We start from the raw sequence: 8,271 nt of genomic DNA on the forward strand, positions 1-8,271 counted from the left end.
CTGTCGCGGGCTCTGCGCCCGTGGACTCACCAACCACAGAGTGGAGATATTCAGAAAAAGGAAAAGTGCCTCTATGGAACATGTATAGAATTTCTTATCATTTTTCTCTAAACAGTACAGTGTAACAAGTGTTTGCACAGCGTGTTCACTGTACGGGGTGTCATGGGTAATCCAGACGGAGGCTGTGCGCACACTGTGCCCTTTTGTATCAGGGACTTCAGCATCCTCACATTTTGGTATCCTCGGGGGAGGGGGTCTGGAGCCGATCGCCCACTGGTGCCAGGGACGCAGTGGTGATGACGGGGATGGGGGGTCTGGAGCCCTTCGCCCACTGGTGTGAGGGACGCAGTGGTGATGACGGGGACCGGGGTCTGGAGCCCTTCGCCCACTGGTGTGAGGGACGCAGTGGTGATGATGGGGACCGGGGTCTGGAGCCCTTCGCCCACTGGTGCCAGGGACGCAGTGGTGATGATGGGGGAGGGGGTCTGGAGCCCTTCGCCCACTGGTGTGAGGGATGCAGTGGTGATGATGGGGATGGGGGGTCTGGAGCCCATCCCCCACTGGTGCGAGGGACACAGTGCTGATGAACAGGCAGCATGACGTGTGCTTGATTAGACAAAGGCGCCAGGAGGGAAAAACTGATGAGCTGGTTCCAGTGCTCTGGGGAAGCATGTCTGTTGGGAAGTGGGCAGTGGAGGGATATTGGGGCCCCGGGAGAGGAAAGATAAAGGCAGGGATGGCCCAAGCCCAAGGTGCATCTCCAGGCCCTCATTGTCGAGGACACCTCCGGCCCAAGGTCAGTCAAAGGGGCACTGAGGTCTGCAGCCGACTCCCGCGGGGGCAGGGCGGCTGGAGGCAGGGGCGGACCCGGGCCCTGAGGAAATGGCACAGTCCCGTGTGGCAGGGACGGGTGCACATGGACATTTTGGACCTGCTGGCGGGGTACTGAGGAGAGAATTGAGCAGGCTCGGATGGCGTTAGGTAAGCAAGCTTCCGGGAAGAGGCGACAGGCGGATTCTGCCCAGGAGGGAAAGTGGGCTGGCTCAGGAGTGAGACCCGAGTCCCTCAGGGCCCTGGGACATACCGGTTTGCTGGAGCAGATCTGGCTGGCCAGGCAGGCGGGGTCGGGGTTCTGGTCGCGCAGGGGCTGCGTGAACTGAACTGACTCGCTGCTTGCGCCTTTGGGAAGAGGAGGGCGGACCAGGAGCCCTTGTTAGCTCCTCCCGGGCAAACGCTGCAGAATTCCCGAATGGGGTAGGGAGGGAAAAGACCATCCTCGTGTGCCTTGGATGCCGGGTCCTCCACCCCGAGGCAGAGGTGTCAGCCCTTCCCCCGTCCCGCCCCTGCAGATGAAGCTCCAGGACCAGAGGCGGCACTTGGTGGCTGAGTTTGAGCAGGGCCACCAGTTCCTGAGGGAGCAGGAGCAGCACCTGCTGGACCAGCTGCAAAGTTGGAGCAGGAGCTCTCTGAGCGCAGGGAGAAGTTCAAGGCCCGGGCATCGGGGAGCTCGCCCGGCTGGCCTGGTCGTCTTCGAGCTGGAGGGCAAGGCCGGCCGTGGAGCTCACGAAGGTGAGAGACCCTCGCAGGGCAGTGGGTGATGGCCCTGTCACTCACTGCAGGACCTTGGGAGGTCACTGTCTCTTGAGGCTTCAGTTTTCTCCTCTGAAATATGGGGGTGATAATCCTTAACCTCCCATTATTTCAAAAATTGCATGAGCATAAAATGAAATAACTGGTATGATGTCACTTCAAAAAATAAATTTTCTACAAAAATATGCTTAAAATATTACATTTAAAAGTGTAAAAATGGAAGGGAAAGTTACTAATATTACTGTCCTCCATTCTCGTCACTGCCATCTAACAAGACAGTGAGGGACACTTGTCCCATGAAGGTTTTTATGGTGTCGTGCTTGTGGGTGGCTGGGGAGGGCTGACTGGCAGCTCCTCTCAGAGACCCGGAGGGTCTGGAGATGGCAGCTGGGGAAGGGGACAGGGTGGCGAGGTTTTCTCCGGGACCGTAGGGGTCGCCCACAGAGAGCAGGATGGAGAGCAGGCTCGAGGCCCAGATGCCGCCTGGAGGAGAAAGGGAGAGGGTTGGCAGAGGTTTGGCGCAGAGCGGGCTGTGAGGATGCGACCCCACTGCACCTCCTCCCTGGGGACCTCTCATGGCACTGCCCCGAGCAGGGCTCACAGCCTCACAGGGGCGGAGGGCTGCCCTGCTCTTCCGGCTCGGGGCACACTGACGGTGAGGAGGGGACAGATGGCAGGTTCCCTTAGTAAGTGTGCCATTGTGGACCCCGTAGCCAGGTGGCCTCTGCCTGCTCTGGCATCATGGATTCAGGCACACAGAATGGGGACCCGCGGGGATTTTAGACTCTTCCAGTCCAGCCCCTACTGATGGAGTCACAGGGGTCCAGAGAGCTGAAGGGGTTTGTCCTAGGCCGGCCGGGCAGGTCAGGAATCGGGTTAAAGCTCGACTCCCATGTCCCAACTCTTAGACTGTGCTCTTTGCGTTTCCTCATTTTGTCCAGAATCTGCATCCAGCGTCTCCTCCCCTCTGATGCTGTGCTTCCTCACGTTTCTCTCCTGGGACGCTCCAACTGGCTCGCTGGATGCTCTCCAGTTCCCCCCTCCTCCCTTCCTTCCTCCCTTCGTTCCCCCTCCTTCCCCCCCTTCCTCCCCTTCTTCCCCCCTCTTCCTCCTCTACTTCCCCCCATCCTACTCTCTTCCCCTCCTTCCCCCCCTTCCTCCCCTTCCTCCCTTCCTTCCCCCCTTCCTCCCCTACTTCCCCCCATCCTACTCTCTTCCCCTCCTTTCCCCCCTTCCTCCCCTCCTTCCCCTTCAGGGTACACGTCCTTCCTTTCCCCAGGCACCACCGTGTGTTGACCTGCAGTTGTGCTGGAGGCTTAGGATGCTGCTGGGGGCTGCAGTCCACTGTGTCTGCCTGGGCGGGTGCCTTTTCCTAATCCATCGGAGCAGCTGCCCCCAAAGCAGAGGTTCTGCCTTCAGTGACTCAGCGCTCACATTGAAGCTGTCCCTGGGGGGAGCTTCAGTAAGGTCAAGGGAAGGGAGAGAAAAATGGGTGTCTGCTTAAAACCAGTGCAGGAAACGTTGCTACTGGTGGGGTTTTTTGGTTTTGTTTTGTTTTTTCCTCTTATTTTTAATTGACACTGTAATAATTGTACATATATATGGGATACAGAGTGATAATATGTACATAATGAATACTGATCAAATCCAAGTACTAATAATTACCGTATCCATCAACTCAAACATTTTTAGCATTTCTTTGTGTTGTGAACATTCAAAATCCTCTCTTCTAGCTTTTTTTGTTGTTGTGTGGGGGTTTTATTTGTTTGTTTTGTGTTTGTGAGACAGGGTCTTGCTCTGTGGCCCAGGCTGCAGTGCAGTGGTGTGATCATAGCTCACTGCAGCCTCGAACTCCTGGACTCAAGCAATCCTCCAGCCTCAGCCTCCCACGTAGCTGGCACTACAGGTGCTGCCACCATAGCTGGCTAATTTTTCTTACTTTTTTTGTAGAGATGGGGTCTGGCTGTGCTGCCCAGGCTGGTCTTGAGCTCCTGGCCTTAAGCAGTCCTCCCGGCTGGACCTCCTGCCGCCTCCCATTTCACCCGCTCGCCGCTCTTCCCCGGCCAGTCCTTCCTCATCCTTCCGTCCTGGGTACAGATGTCTCCCAGATGGGTTGGCCCTGTCGTCCCCGACCTCAAGTGGCTTCTGTCACTGTGATGATTTTGTTTTCTTGTTTCATCCAGCGCCCCCACTGCAGTGCCGGCTCCACACGGAAGGGGCCGCGTTTGCTCTGTTCACTGCTCGGCCGCCGCCAGCGCAGTGCTGGGCACGGCGGATTCCAGTCGTGCCTGGTCCTCACTGACGCTGTGCTTTCTTCCCTCGCAGGAGGACTCCAGGGACTCCCGCAACAGGTGAGAGCGCTTCGTCCCCACAGTGCCCCTTGTCCCCTGTGTTTCCTCCCTCTTCCTCACCGGGTCCCCCTGGATCAATGAGGAGCCACAAGGCGCCAGAGGGGCTGCGTCCCGCGATCATCCTGCCGCCTTTCTGGGCAGGACAGCACATTCTCGAGAACTGGGGACTTGCTCTGACCCTGAGCACATCCTCCCTGGCTCCTCGGCCACCGTCCCTGGTAGAGGTGGACAGTGGGGAGACTGGAAGTGGGGCCGAGTAGGCAGCGCGCTCTGGAGGTGGCGTCGGCGGATGTCCTAAGCCCATCTCAGCGGGTGTCTTCGGGCCCGTTTTTCTGTCACTTGTCTGGGAATAATCGTACTTTTCCCGCCCACTTCAAAATTGTCCTGAGGATTGAGAGATGAATATGCAGAACAGCAAGAAGAGCTAAGTAACAGGCCGTGATGTGTGTCACCGTCTTAGGTACCCACGGAAGAAGTTCTGGATTGGGAAACCCATCGCGTGGGTGGTTAAGGGCAGCAGAATTCTCGGAGAAGCTCCTCTCTCTGCAGGTGGCCTGCGGGAATCCAGGGGAAGGGCTGGGGGGAGCGTTCAGGTGGGAGTCACAGTGGGGCCGACATGCAGAGAGAGGGTCCTGTCTGTCATATTCTCCAGCCTTACTCTTCCGAGGGTCCCCTGCTTGTTGTCGTGGGGACGAGCCCTGTCGGGAAGTCAGTACCGCCCGAGGAAGAAATGAGCCCACCGATTTCCTGGGCTTGAGGGTCATTGCTGTCCTTTGTTCTCCTCAGGGAAGCTGCTGAGAGACTGGAATATAAGACAGGTGAGCGTCCAAAGGGTGTTCCCACAAGTACGTCACACGTAGAGAACTCCCCGTCCTGAGGGCTCCCTTGGCCCCAGGTAGCCCTCCTTGCCACAGGGAGAATTTTCTAGCTGCAAACCAGAAGCTCCCTCCCTCCTTGCATTTTCTGACCCTGCACTGGAGACCTCCGCTTGCTATTGCGACCCTCCTCTGCCCGGGTTTGGTTATTCTGTCCTCACAGGTCCTTTCCCTGTAACCGAGCTTGCTCTTGTCTGCCTGGCCTCGCGGCTTCTGCGTTCTGAGCACACGGAGTGGCAGCCTCAGGCCACAGGCCGCCTCTGCCTCGGCCCCACTGCCGTGCTGCCTCGCAGCCCTGCAGTTAGGTCGCTCACTGCGCACCAATAGGCCAAGACGTGAATGGCGCCCCTCGGACTGTGGAGACTGGTGCCCCCCAGCTCTCTCTTACACGTGCCGTCCCGAGAACCGTGGCGTGGGTCAGGCCTGGCCGGGAGCCACCCAGGCCCCTGAGAGTCCGCCCCGTTCACAGGATGGAATCTTGCAGCGGAGCTCCCAGTCAGCCGCAGCAGACCCCAGTGGCTGCAGCCCCTGCGTTAATGCCCGGGCTGTGTGCGAATGCCCCGCGTCTCATGAGCAGGGTATTCTAATTGCACAGACTCCTCTGGGATGGCTGTGAGGGTAACCCTCACGCATGCTCAGGACTTTTCCAATCTCCTTACAGAGCAGCCTGGCAGTGTTGAAACTGAAACTGAACAGTTTGCAGAGACCCGAGTGGTTGGGTTACAACAGAGAGTGCTTTGCAAGAACGTGTGGAACTCATTTATCCACAGGCCCCGTCTGTCCCCGTTCTCACGCAGGCACCCGCAAGTGGAGTCACCTGTGCCGCCGCAGACCAGGAGCCCACAGAGCAGCGCCTTCTGCCGCTGGCCGCTCCTCAGATGCTGGACCAAATGTGACGTTAAAGATGAAGCTGCAAGAGGGATGAGGTTACTCACAAACAGTTTCATGCGTTTGTAGTCTTCTGGGGAGAGCTTTGTCTTAACCTGGAGATCTGGGCAACAAATGGGCAGGTTACAAGAGCAGATGTTCTCCAGGCTGGTCTTCGGTAAATTGCTGAATACCTTCTTTTCCTTTTTTTTCATTTTTTGAGACGGAGTCTCACTCTGTTGCCCTGAGTAGGGTGCTATGGCATCAGCCTAGCTCACAGCAACCTCAAACTCCTGGGCTCAAGCGATCCTCCTGCCTCAGCCTCCTGAGTAGCTGGGACTACAGGCGTGTGCCACCATGCCCAGCTAATTTTTTCTATTTTAGTTGCCCAGCTGATTTCTTTCTATTTTTAGTAGAGACGAGGTCTCACTCTTGCTCAGGCTGGTCTCGAACTCCTGAGCTCAAGCTATCCACCCGCCTCGGCCTCCTAGAGTGCTAGGATTACAGGCCTGAGCCACCGTGCCTGATCAAATATCCTCTTTTCTAATCCTATGGATGGTAACTTGATTTGTGAAGTAAATTTACTGAAGTTGACAGGGTTTTCGGAAGATGCCTGGAGGGAAAAAGGAAAGACTGACATGGAAGAAATTATTCAGAGAACTGAAAATGTTGTCCTAGATGCAGACTGCAGCAGAGATGCAAAACAGAAACTCCGGAAGCTCGTAGAACTCCGGCTGAGTAACTGGGGCAGAGTCCACACAACTTCAACGTCCAGAGAAGCAGCACCTGAAACGATCCTAACTACTTTACGCGTGAACCAATGTCACACATGTGATGGTGGCCTTCACTGTGGCCAGTCCGGATGACCAAGAGGAGCATCAGGAATTACTTGAAAGGGAGGACTGCCCTCCAGATTATGAAGAAGATGGAACAGTTCTGTCGGGGCTGGTGATCCATGATATCGATGACGGGGTGGACCCAGAGGTAGAAGCAGCTTATGAAAAGCTTCGTTTGCAATCAGAGCATAAGCGAGAACAGTAAAGTTAAATTTCAGCATCGTCTTATAAAGCAGTTTCGGTATAGTGATTTAACAGAGCCTGGGAAAGCGAGAACATGTGTCACCCTTAACACCGAATTCCAGATGTCGAGTTATGTTACTAATGTATGCAACTTTAATTTTGTTTGACACTATCTATCAAAATAAACGTTATTCCTTATAACTTTTTCCCTTGTCCCCGCAGTGAGTGTCACCCTGGACCGCGGTCGGCCGTGGGTGCCTGCGGCTGTCGGGGGACTGCAAGTGCATGAGCGCCCTGTGCGAGGGCGCCTGCCTGCGCCCGGCTTTGACTTCGAGCCGGGCGTGCTGGGCAGCAAGGGCTTCACCTGGGCAAGGACAGCTGGGAAGTGAAAGCGGATAGGATATGGTGGGAAGCAGGGGAGGAAAAAGAAGCAGTGAAATACAGGGGTGGAGCCAGGTGTTTGACAGTAGCTATCTTGGTGGATTCATGGACATCCCTGGTGGGTGTAGTTTTCTGGATGTAGAAATGAGAATGAAGAGTTGGAGGAGGAATGGTCTCAAGATAATAGAAAATGGCCAACATTCTCCCTGGTGGCGGTGGCAAGAGAGTCAGGGGTGACAAGAGGATTTCTCAACTTCACCCCGAGGAGGGATTCTGGACTTTGCAGCTGTCGTCAGCTGGGGTCTATGTACGTACTAGCCCCGAGCCTTTCCAGATCCTGTCCTACTGTCCAGCGCAGACTGGAGTTGCTTTGGATTCCGACAGCGGGAAGGTAACCTTCACCAATGCTAGAACTCAAGAGTTTAACTTATGCTGCTTAAATCTGAGAAGGGAAACACACACACACACACACACACACACACACGAAAGAAAGAAAGAGAAAGGAGGGAAAGAGGGAGGGAAGGAAGAAAGAAAAAAGAAAGAAAGAGCGAGCGTTTATCAGTGAATTCTCATCTTCCTTCACTGGGAGAATTTTTCCTTTCCTGTGGCTTAATTACATCAGATTTAGACTTATACTGAGACCCTGAGAAAAGACCCCACGGGCATGGCCCTGGGTATTTTCATCTGTCTCTTATTCCTCTACATATTTTACAACTGTTTAGCTCTGCTAGACTGTCCTGCTGGGTTTCTGAATCCCTTTAGGCTGACGGGAGCAGTCTAAAGGTCAGGAGTCTCTTATTCTCTCTGCTTTGTCTCTAGAACGGAAAGGATAATACTTGATCTGATTTATCTACAGTGGAAGAGGTGAAATGTCTTTAAAGTATTTATTAAAACATGTGTTACTAGTCTTTTGTTTCTATTTGATTTGGTCGTTGTCTTCTGCCACTGAGACAAAGGCATGGGAAGGGGCGCCTGTGTCATAGGGTTACGATCTCTACCACTCACAGTAATTGATTACAACGTCTGTATGGATTTCTCAAGGGCCTTTCCTGTACTTAACTTCTCCTGCCATCCTTCTAAGCATCTGGGAAAAGAGTAAATATTTTGGTGCAACTCATGCCTGATCAAGCATTTGAACTTTATACATTCTGGTATTTGAGATATCTACAATGAGAATTGGCTTATTAA

At 54.6% G+C, this 8,271-nt stretch overlaps 2 pseudogenes; both read left to right on the forward strand.

The window, feature by feature from the left end:
- The first annotated feature begins 5,416 nt into the window (after positions 1-5,416).
- Positions 5,417-6,854, forward strand: LOC138395689 (polyadenylate-binding protein-interacting protein 1-like; annotated as a pseudogene).
- On the forward strand, positions 6,825-7,730 carry LOC138395625 (tripartite motif-containing protein 26-like; annotated as a pseudogene).
- The last annotated feature ends 541 nt before the right edge of the window (positions 7,731-8,271 follow it).

This window comes from Eulemur rufifrons, chromosome 15 (genome assembly GCF_041146395.1).
Source record: "Eulemur rufifrons isolate Redbay chromosome 15, OSU_ERuf_1, whole genome shotgun sequence".
Taxonomy (NCBI): Eukaryota; Metazoa; Chordata; class Mammalia; order Primates; family Lemuridae; genus Eulemur; species Eulemur rufifrons.